At 38.4% G+C, this 12,500-nt stretch overlaps 1 protein-coding gene across 16 annotated transcripts in view; it reads left to right on the plus strand.

Annotated features, from left to right (window-relative positions):
* The window catches only part of NRCAM (neuronal cell adhesion molecule), a 1,614,235-nt gene that overhangs the window by 1,462,828 nt on the left and 138,907 nt on the right, over nt 1-12,500 (plus strand). The window lies entirely within an intron of this gene.

Consider the following 12,500-nt stretch of genomic DNA (forward strand, 5'->3'; position numbering starts at 1 on the left):
ATAACTGGCCTGCAGAGCAAGCCAAGACCCAAACCTAATGAACTTGCTGCATATCAGTAAATTAAACGGGACCAAGGCCACCCATTCCAAGGACCCAGATATGGCCTGCAAATTAAATAGGACATGCTGGAGGGACATATTTATCTCCCAGCACCTACCGCATCTTTGGAACAGACTACCAATTAATATGAAACAGAGCACCTCTATGACACTGTTCAAGAGGAACCTGGATGAGTGGATGGGGCTCTGTATATTCTTACCCAGGATAACACCCACGACTCTCCTGGATATGGGCACTCATCATTAAATGCACTCTTGGGTATTGACTAGCATTTCTATAGTATTACATTGGGATGAAGTGGCTAGTCTTAAAATGACCTCCGGGTTGCTAGCCTAGTAATCTCCTATGATTCTACGATTCTATGACCAATCATCTGTCAGACCCTGAGAGTGCTGGTATAAAAAGAATATACGGGTGCCAAAGTTCAGGACTTTATTGCCATTGAAGAGTTTAGTCAGGTGATTATTTATACTGCAACTTCAGTTTCAGCTGTCAGCTGTTGCATCAGCTTCTGGGCAGATAAGTACCCGACAGGGGATCTTCCTTTAATTCTGTAACTAAAATTTGTGGTAATTCCTCTTACATATAGCAGAAATGGAAAATGTCTGTCTGACAGATAAACGTCATATTAGCATTCCCTCACAGCCTGTCCTTTTTGTTTGGGAGAATCCCATGATGTTCATTTCTGTAACTTTTGTCTTTCTTTCTTTATCCCCTATCAATAGTTGACCTAACAGCCTTAACATACTTATAGAGCACAATTGCCTGAAATCCCTACAATGCCTATGTCTCTCCTTTATCAGATATCTCCCTTCAGATAAAAAAACACCTAAGAGGATTCTGAAACTACCCTACCCTACTTTTGGCCTCTCATTTCCAGTTTGCAGGCCATCAAATCCCTTTTGGTTTTGCCCTGGTGTTGCTACAAGGGAACCAACATATTCTAAGACTGGACATCAGGCAGTTGCTGAAAAGGGTCGGTACCATTTTCTCTTACTGAAAGGGTTGGACAGAATACCTCAGGTGCTAGTATGGGAGGTGGTAAAAGGTTCTGTTATGAAGGTCCAGATGTCTGGTACTGCTAAAAAAAATCAAACTATACACCCATAGCTCTCAACCTTTTAGCTCAAAAAAATTTAGACAAAGCCAAAAATAATGGGGGGAACAAAGCCCCAAAATAGGAATACATTTTAAACATTGCTCTTATAAACTTAGAAAGTTGCTAGAATAAAAGGTGTTGTGTTACCATGCATTTTCTGAAGGATATAAAGTCAGAAATTGAAATGCCTGTCATTATATAGTGAATTCAGCCCTCACTGATTTCCCACAAAAATCCAGAAACCCACAAATTTTATGAGGAATAGACCAAAAATATGCATTGAAAATCTGGACAGTTGAGAGTTATATAGATATACTGCAAGAAAAAAAAAACAGAAAACAAAGCACTTTTTACCACCTTCCACTGCAACTAATGTAAAGGGGTTAGAGAATGGTGTTGCTACTGGGCTTTTTGGAACCTTTAAGTCCCTTTACTTTTATGCTTAAGGTGGCTGCCATTTTAAGAGAAAAAAGGTCCCCCTCTTCTGAGAAGGAAGTATCCCTTTCAGAATCAGAAGAGGAAGGACGTGATTATGTGTCCCTGGTTTACTCGTCTGATAAATTTGAGTCAGAATCTGAAGAAATCATTGTTTTTCATTCCCTATTTCTTTAATTTTTTTTTCAAGCACTATTTCTAAATTGAAGGACGTTTTACAGTGGGAAGGAAAACACATTTCAGAAACACAGAGAAGGTATTATTACCTCTTTCATATAGATTCCTCAAATCCTTAGCTATTCCAAGTATTATTACGGTCTTGGAAGCTGCTTTCAGTTTCACATGCTCTTCTCCTGAAGGTCAGCCTCCTGCATCCTGATAAGCTTTATAAGATGCTTGATTATAATAATACTTAAAAGCAGCAATAAAACAAAAAATAGACATACAAGTGTCCAGCTTTCACTTATCGCTTCATCAGGTATGTCTATGTGTTGTTTTATTGCTGCTTTTAAGTACTAAAGACATTTTACATCTACCCGTGGCTTGAGCGGACTTTATTCCTGGTTTTGTGATTTTTTAAGCTGCTGAACTTAGTGACACATTGGTTATTTTATTGACTTTTATAAAAAAAAATCTGTCAAATCCTGCTATTTCGTTAAATAAGGAATGATCTTCTAAACCCTTAGCCTCTTTCAACCCTGTACTCAGTGATATAGATGGAAAAGCATTTGATAGATATGGCAAGAAGAAGTTTTATATCTCTTCAGCTTCAGCTGTCAGAGCTATAATTTGTCAACCCCATATAGTAAAATTCCTTCTTGACAGATTTTCAGACATGAATTAGATAATTTCCAATTTGCCCCCTTCTAATGCCGAATTGTCCCTCATTAGTATACTCTTGCTTCTGTATCTCAGGTCACAAAACACACCCCAAAGTGTTGTCAAGACATTACTGATGATGTTTGTAGAGTTGCAGCTAAAGGATCTGTAATGCAGAGATATGTCTGGCTCAGATTACAGAGTGTCCCAGAGGACATTAAATCCCAAATCCTTAATGCCCTGTTAGATAAAGAAGTCCTTTATGGCAGCTGTTTTGCTGAGATCTGAAAGCCCTTTGATGGACTGGGTAAGGCCAATCTATAACCAAATGAGAAAGAGTATTTTGACCACAAAGAGGCAAATTGGCTAGGCTTAGAATGGCCCACAAGGGCAGCAAGCCTACTACTTACCGATAAGCATATGCATAGGACAAACTAATGCAGGGAATAAAACAACTTTTTTCAGTCCCCAGTTCCAAAGTATAGCAGAAACTATCAATCTTGTCTGAGCCTTTTTCAGGAAACCTTTTAAACTAAAGATGGAAATGTCAAGGAAGCAAGAATACAAAATAAAAAATGGCAGGGGGTTCCAAAAAATAAAAGGGGTATGTCGCCCAGGCATTTGGTCAATAAAAGAGAAATACACAGCTATGTAAGCATTGTCCACTGCCCCCAAACAGTGGGGAATCTTATATTTCCCTGCCATTTTGAAACAACAGGTGAATGAGTGTGACAAATAATTAAGCAGAGCTCCAAATGGCAGTGGGGCTCCTTTACTTTAAAATCAGCAATTCCTCTTCCTCCAGTAAGCCAGACAGACATGTTTCTTCTCATTCTGTCAAAAATGCTGGCACAGGGCCTAGTAGAACCAGTTCTCAGATCCCAAAAAGGAATAGATTAGAACTGACTCCCATATCCCAGCAGGAAAAAGTATTTTACTCTGACGCATTTCTGATATCCAAGATAGAAGGCACCTGAAGGCCAGTGTTTGACGTTTCAGTTCTGAACCTATTCAGAAAAGTTCCAAAGTTTAAAATGCTTACGCTCCAGATTCTGTTTCCCTTGGTCGCTTATCATTCCTTCTAGTCAGTTTCAGACACCCACTGTCCCTATCTTTCACAATAAATCATTTTTAAAACCTAACCTTCAAACTCATCTTGGAAAAATCTTCACTAACTCCTTCTCACTAGTTGATATTTCTGAGATGTTTTTAGACACTTTGCTCATTACAGCCTGTCAATCTCTTTAAATGTTTCCTTTTGCCTTTTACAGTTTTAGGTTTAGCTCACCAGTCAGTGGTCACTGCAGGGGAATATCTCAGGCTATATGGCTTCAGCTTTTCTTTCCTTAGCCAGACTCCACATGGATACAATTTAGTGGTTACTCACCTCTGTCTGTATTCAACACATGCATCCTCTATCCTTTGCTTCCTGGGCTTTGTCAAAAGGGAACTCCTATGGGGGGCAAATCACATCCAGTTGAATCAAGGTCTTCTTGTTTCTCCTCCTGCCCCCATTGTAGTCTGTAATAACACACATTTCAGACTTTGCTGGGGGGGGGGGGGCAATATCCAAGGGAGTTATATTCCAGGGGACTTGAAATCCACATTTCAAGAAGAATAACATAAACCTCTAGGAAATTATAGCCTCAATAAATTCATTAAAGGCTTTGAATTGGCCTTCACCTCCAAGACAACTGTTGGTGATTACAGACAACACCAATGTGATGTGGTATATAAATGTGTGTGGCATACCAGATTCTGCCTCCAGTGTAGTTGAGCCATGATTGCCTGGAAAGTTGCATATCAACAGTCTCTCACTTTATATTCAATCAGAGCAGATCACTGTTGCAGATATTCTGAGAAGATCTAAGATAGACCATCAAAGTGGATGGTACACCCAAACTTCTTCCAAGAGGTTGTCCACCTCTAGGGAACTTCTTAATTAAATCTATTTGCCTTCATTTACAACACACAGATAAAGAAATTTTGTGCCATGACAAATTGTAGAATGGCCTGGGGAGAATGTTCTTTCTCATGGATGGAAATGCACTTTTTGTAACTCCTTCTCCACTTTCCCTTGATATCCAGAGTTCCTCTAAAGATACAAATAGTCTCTCCAAAGCTACTTCTACTAACTTTTTTTTGATCCACACAACACTGGTACTCCATTTTCATGAAACTGGCCAGGGACCATTACGACAAACCTCCCGACACAGTGGATCTACTCACACAGGAACAGAGGTCGCTGACAGACTCAAATCTGTGTATCCTAGATTTAGGTTCATAGGTGGTTACTGGATTATTGAACCGACTATCTTTATAAGCCTAGCCATGTGTACCCAATATAATACTAGGGAAACCCAATATAAAAGATCTTGCCTAACTCAAGATCTTAGTTAACAATGACTGCCCATATATAGGAGGGTCATAGGTGAAATCCCCAGCAAGAATTTATGGTTTCCCATACAGTCATCCATTCATCCAGGCTACACTTAAACAGGGCCATAAAGATGCTTTATTTGATGTGAACTGATAGCCTGATACAGAGAGTGGCAACTTTTGAGAGACATATCTCTCTCTCCAGCAGGTCCTATTTATGATGCAGGCCAGGTTAAGGTCCCTGAAGTGGGTGATCCTTGTCCCATTTGTCTTGTGGATGTGCAGCATTTCCATTAGCTTTGGATCTGAGATTGCTCTGTAGGCCAGGAACAAGTCTCCTTTAAGTAGTCTGTACACTACTGAGTACAGTGGCAGTGACTTCAGTATGTCAATGCATGACATGTGCTGGAGATCCTGAATTTTCTTGGTTAGAAATCTCTGAGGTCTCTCAAGTTGCTGCAGGTGCCTGGTAAGGTACATAACAAAGGGAACATTGCACTCAATTACTGGCCTGATGAGGGTCAAGCACAGGGGTATTATGACCTCTTTCCCTCTTGAGGCAATGCCTTTGCTAATGAAGTGTGTGTGACATAGAATGCCTTCCTTACCACAGTAGACACACGGTGGTCAAAGTTTAGGCTACAGTTCCCAAGTCTCTCATTACTCAGTTGTTACTTAGGGTATTATTATTATTTATATGATAGTCTACAGGGATATCATTTTCACTGAAGAGGATGGTAATGCATTTTTGCATTGAGTTTGAGTCCATGGCTTTGGCACCAGTCATTGGTTTGTGTAAGTCCCTCTTGAAGTACATTGACATCGTTTGGGGATTCAATGATTGCACCTAATTTACAGTCATCAGCAGACTTAATCAGCCACAGTCCCTCTGTTTTGACTTGAACTTCTGAGAAGTATATTCCAAGCAATAGGGGGCCCAACACTGAACCCTGTGGAACCCCACTGGTGACAGGTCTGCCACTTGAGATAAAGTCCCCAACTTTGACTGAGTGTGATCTGTTAGTGAGCCAGTTAACAACCAGTCTGATGACATAAGGGTTGATATTCAACTGGGAAAGTTATCAATGATGCCAACTGTGGGATTGTGTCAAAGGTCTTGGCAAAGTCAAGGTAGGGTGTATGCACTGATTTGCCTTCATTTATGGCTCTGTTAACATTTTTGAAAAAGTCCACCAGGTTTAACTGGCATGTCCCACCTTTGACCAAGCCAAACTGTGTTGAATCAAGGGCTTGGAGATCACCTGTGTCATTATTTATAAGGTTCATGATGATTCATTCCATGGCCTTACAGATGAGGCTGATTAAGCATATGGGTCTGTAGTTCCCAGGGTCTGTTGTTGTACCTCATTATGAGGGGGGATGATGGTTACTGTTTTCCATTCAGAAGGAACAAAACCAGTACTCAGACTGTGGTTGAAGAGGGCACCTAATGGAGTTACTAACTCATGTTTCAGACCATTTAAAATGTAACTTGAGATGCCATCTGGTCCCATAGCGGCTGTGGTTTTGGCCTTGGGGAGAGCATTAATGACTTGCTCTCTGTTGATGCAAGGTGGAAAGATCTAGAGGTAATGCTTTGTGGAATGTTTGGAGGGGACGGGCAGGGTGAAATTTTCACTAAACCTGTCAGCTAATAGGTTAGCTATTTTCATAGGATAAGTGTGCATGTGTGTGTGTGTGTGTGTGTGTGTGTGTGTGTGTGTGTACGCGTGTGTGTCTGTGTGTGATGCCATCCATAGCTAGTTCAGCACGTCTGGGTCCTAACTTTTAGGTTACAGATATAGCTAAGAGTGCCTTATGGTTATCCTTAGCTATTGTTGCTAAATAAAAGCTGCCCTTAGAGGATTTTGCAAGTTATCTTATTTATTTGTTCAAGCAGAGGAGGGTGTTCTTCTGGGGCTTGGACGTCTCCTTTTTATTCTTAGACAACAACTTCTTCCTCTTGTATGACTTTTAATGCTAGATGTTCACTAGGGAGGCTTGTTTTTTCTTGAGGATCTTGTTTTGATTCTGTCAGATACAGCTGTGTCAATAAATTTCTATAAGTGTTTGTACAGGGCATTTGTGTATACTCTAGTATAGTTGTCAGTGCCATCTGTGGGAACAGGAGCTTGGAAATTATTTGTGACATTCCTTAGGAGGGTATAATTAGCTTTGTTGAAATTTTTAACCCAATTTCACATAAGCGGGGTTTAGGTGTTACAGCTACTTCAAAAGTGACTGATTTCTGATCAGATTTAACCAGTGAGGGTCCTATACTTGTGGTGGTGCAATGGTTATCCATGTTGGTGAGGATCAGGTTGAGAATATTTGAACCCCTTATGGGTTTGCATGCTGTTTGTTCCAAGGTATTAGTGTTAAAGTCCAGGAACCTATGTGTGAGCATGTTGGTACTTGTTTGGTTGTAATTTGACTGACTTAACTAGGTCCAAATAAACAGCATGGGTATCTTGGTTCATTGAAGGGGGGCTATAGCTAATGATGACTTGAAGGGGCATCTTACACACAGTTAGTTGAACTTGGATTAATTCCATGGAGTCTTCTTGTCTAACCAGTCCAGAGGTGTATTTATCTTTGATAAAGATAGGTACTCCTCCTTTAATTCTCACATGTTCATTTTGTGGTCTGAAAGTGTGGCAGGCATTGCAGCCTTGCAGGGCCAGAGTAATCTCTGCAGCCCTGAACCAATTTTCTGTGACTGCACAGATGTCAGCATTCTCCAGGGACAGGAGTGCTTCTCGAGAGTGCAGTTTCTGATTTAAACTCTTATTATTTACCAACATAACCTTTAATTTATTTGCGAGTGACATTTTCATGTCAGAAATTTTGTTGAGACCTTGCCTAAAAAAGGCACTATGGGGGAGGCAAGGTTCTTAGCCAGTAATCAAAAGCCAAGGCTTTACTATAAAAGCTCACAAAGACTCTGACACAACTTGCTGTGAGGGAAAGGTTAATTTGCTTTTGATTTCTTGTGTTTTGTTTTACTTTATTGACTTCTTCTATTTTGTGTAGTGTCATTTGTTTTCTTTATACTGTGTTTTAATTGTATTCTGCTTTGAATTGCACATTAAAACTTAGAAAGATACCACAGCTGTGTCTCTTGTGAGTCACGCATTAGAATAGGTCAGTTAATGAGTCGCACAGAAGTCAGAACAGGTCAGTCAAGGTTAATTATCTGCGAACTGATTGGTGGAGCTAGGAAAGTAACCTTCTATTTAAGGGGTAAAAATAAATCATTTCAAATCTTTACTGGAAAAGCTCACCAAGACTCTGACACAACTTGCTGCGAGTGAAAGGTTAGTTTGATTTTGATTTCTTTTATTTTGTATTACTTTATTAACTTTTTCTAGTTTGTATACTGTGATTTGTTTTCTCCACACTGTGTATTACTTGTATTCTGCTTTAACTTGCATATTATAACTTTGAAAGAGACCACAGCTGTGACTCTTGTGAGTCATACAAAATTTTTTTCTACCCTCCCACCTCGTCGCTCTTGTGCTCTTAAACACAACTGTATTTCTAGTTGCCTGTCCTTATGATAATTTGACCACATATCTCCTTCCCTCTCCCCTTTCACTGGCTGTTGTGAGTAAGCACAAAATTATCATTTTGTGAAATCACTCCCCTTCAACTATTTAAATTTATGGGCCATCCTACCATATTCCATAGAGCCAGAAAGCAAACGTGCCCACCCCATTTCAATCTTTGCTCTTTTAAAATTAGTGGCTCTCCACTTAGACAGCTGAAACTTTAGTTACCCTTTTTTCATATTTAACTGCTTAGTGCACATTGCAGTGTTTGTAATATTAACTCATTTTTTTCATCTTACCTTTAAACATCTATTGCTGTACCACCAGATATTGGACAGCCCACATTCTGTCCCTCAGAACTCATATTGGGATTAGTTCTTCTGTGTTCTCGTGGTGCGAGAGGGAGCACAGGGACATTATCTCCTGGTGAGCTGATCACCAGAAAACCTAATAACTGCTTCATAGGTGACATCTTGGAATTTGTGCTTACATTCTGCTCTTGGTGAGAGAAGAAGCAGAGTGCAAATATTCCTGACTGTTTCTGATTGGAGGGTGAGAGTCTGTATTGAATGTTCATGATTGGTCTGGTTGCTATTCAAGGCATCTACCAGGAAAAGGCTACAACTATACTACAGACCCTTGCATCATCTGGGACAAGACTGTGGATCACCAAACAGGCTGTGGCCTGCTTCTCTTCTTGGGATTGGTGCTAACGTTTTCCTTCTGGTGAGAGAAGAAGCAAAGGAGTATTGTATCCCAGCAGAGTGTAGCCGTGGTGAGACCAGCACTTGTAGTAGCCAGGCAGTAGCCAGTCATGTGACTTCCCTCTTTTCATCATTCTTGACAAGCTGATTCTTTATTTTCAGTAAGTACTGCTTGATTTGTTTCTAACTTCTGCACATCTGCCTAAATACTTCATCCTTACATTTACAGGGTGTAAATATTAGTTTTCCCTGAAGTGTTGGGCCATGCCCTCTACAGACTCAGACTACCTGAGTGACATTTATCCTGTAAAAGCACAATTGAAATTTCTCCATTACCTAGTTACACACAGGACACAACTAGTTTGCAGTGACAAGCAGTCTCCAAAGTTGCAAACCGAATGCTCCTGACATTGCTTTATATTCTCACTCTGGCTATCTAATCAATAAAAAAGGGTCTGTTGCCATGGATATGAACTTTCCCACTGTCTCCATTACCATCTTGGTGGATATGGGCATCCTGAGGCAATGTAGACATTGACTCATGTTAACTGACAACCAGTTAATTCTCAAACAAACGGATACGGTATTTGAAAGATGTATTTACACAATGTCACTGAAGGCAAAGCTCTCACATAAAATTATTCCTAATATTAATAAGGTTGTCAGTAGTACACATTCTGCAGGCATCACGCACAATTCAAAGCAGACATATTGACCCACATATGCTGAACCACTTACATGTAACCTTCCTAAACCACAAAGACCTCCTAGTCGAAGTACACATAACAAATACCCTCAGCATCCCCAAATGCACTCTTTTAAAAGAACACCTACATCAACACATAGAGCTACATCTCATGGAGCCTCTACCTCTAAGCCCATAAGGGAAGCCACTATACAATCCAACATTCTGGTCATTGGAGACTCCATCATGAGACAGAATGATGTCTCTCTCACCAGGCTAAGTAAAGAGAAAGTCATGGTCAGTTGCTTATCAGGGGCTAGGATCTACGACATTATGCATGCACTTAGGTCATTGGACCACACGTACCAGTATAGCTGCCTTACAGCTTTTGTTTTGTACATTGTGTAGGATGGAAAGGTATTTAGCATTTCATATTACTTTGAGTCAAATCCAAATTATAATCCCTCTGAATTTTAACAATCAACTCATTAAAATGCTGTTTGGATGTCTCCATGAAATCAACTCCTTTATTGAGAAAAAAATGTATATTTTCCCAAACCTCTCTTCATATATAAAATTCCTAATTCTTGAGGCTCATAAGTTAAAAGAATGTATTGTTAATGCTACCAATTCTTAACCATGCTAACATTTAATTTATAACAAACTTTCAAATTTGTCCCAGTTTCCTATGTTCAAAGTCTGCATCACACTGTTGAAAATAATGCAATATTATTAATTTAATAAATGAGGAATTGTGAGAAAATTATGAAAAGTGCCTTTCTGCTTAAATATTTAATCTTATGAGGATTACTTTTACTATAATATCGTCTCTTCTTCAGCTTTGCTAAGCATTTAATTCTGGTTTATAGCTCTATGGTTAAATAGGTCAGATAAAAAAAAAACAAAAAAAACTTTATTAGTTGTTTCTTTATAGCTTGATAGGAAGCTCTTTGCATTATATATATATATATATATATATATATATATATATATATATATATATATATACACACACACACACACACACACACACACACACACACACACACACACACACACACACACACACACATGGGTTCCCTTCAAAATATCTAAAACCCATAACATCTAATTTCATAACACTGAGACTGAGACCAGAACCTCTAAAACCCCAAACATCTAAAACCCATAATATTGAGTTTCATAACATCTAACAGTACAAATCACATGAAAATAACATCCCCTCCACATATAACTACATATAATGACACCAAACTACCAAACACATTTTTTACTAGGTTTCTGCAGGGGGGGCTTGATACAGTGGGGTTAGGAAATTAACTTTTTCCCACTGTAGTGTGATCTTGGAGTTGGTATATTTAATTTACAGGGGTGTGGGGGCACAGCCCCCACATGGGGGGTGCAGGGGGGTTTGCCCCCCCTGCAGAAACATAGTAAAAAGTTTGTTTGGTAGTTTGGTGTCATTATGTGTGGAGGGGATGTTCTTTTCTTGTGATTTGTAGTGTTATATGTTATGAAATTCGATGTTATGGGATTTAGATGTTTTCGGTTTTAGATGTTCTGGTCTAAATGTTATGAAATTAGATGTTATGGGTTTTAGATGTTTCAAAGTGGACCCATATACATATATATTAAAACACTTTTTAATATTTTTGAAAAATATTAACATCTTTCCTGACTCAGATTTAGTATGGGTAAAAGCTTATAAGAATTTACCATATATGAAATATATACATCAACTATTTATGCTTTGTCATAATGCCTGCCTGTCCCACAATAAGCTGTTGGCTATGGAAAGAATATCTACACCTTTCTGTACAACTAGTGTTGACAAATCAGTTGACACATTACTTAATAATTTACATATCTTTTGCTTTGGCAACAAAACAATTCAGGTTCACTAAAGATAATGGTGTAATTATTAGGTATCTCCATGTCTTCTTGGATATCTGAAAATTATTTAACAGCATTATCTGTATTTTCTGGTAATAAAACTTTGATTAATGCAAGATAAACATTCATTCAAGATATGGAAGTTTTTTATAAACATTCTTATGGACCACAAACAGATTTCTTTATGTTTAGTGTAACCGCACCAACAGTTTTACTTGAAAGATTAATAGAGAGTTTGTTTTTATAATTTAGAAGGATAATTTTGCATCATTGGAAATGCCATGGTGTATGTTTTCTGCTGGGCATCTTCTCATTATTTGTGCCATTGTCAGCATCAAATGTGTCTTGTTCTTGCTTCTGACAAGCACATACTGTTTTGCTAGCTTAAGTAATGACATTATGTTAACTTTTTAAATATTTATAATGATAGAATCAACATGTTGTTGTTTTATTCAGATTTTTGCCAATAGAAAACAATGAAATATTATTGTTAAACAAGTTTTGTTTTGTTTCCTAAAAGAATTAACATTGGCAATGTGGTTTGTTTTTTTAAAATAAGTGAAGTTTCAAATGAAGTGGCTGTTTTTAAAAAACATTTCTAATCTCCGTTAGTGACATATTTTACACATGTTGTAAGAGATGAGTACTATTATGAATATTATATAATTAATTTAGGCAGTTATGGTCAGTCGTTATATAGGCACAATATTGCAGTTCCTTTTTTACACCATTTTATTTTTGGGATTTTATGACTAACTTCCTAATTCTTTCTTTATGTTTTATTGTTGAGGTTTAGTAACTTTACTGGTTGACAATTGTAAATATGTAAGAAACAGAAGAACAAAACAAAGACTGCATATAAAACAATTATAAT

Source organism: Protopterus annectens, chromosome 11.part0, assembly GCF_019279795.1.
Source record: "Protopterus annectens isolate FY-2018-M chromosome 11.part0, PAN1.0, whole genome shotgun sequence".
In the NCBI taxonomy this organism is placed as follows: Eukaryota; Metazoa; Chordata; order Ceratodontiformes; family Protopteridae; genus Protopterus; species Protopterus annectens.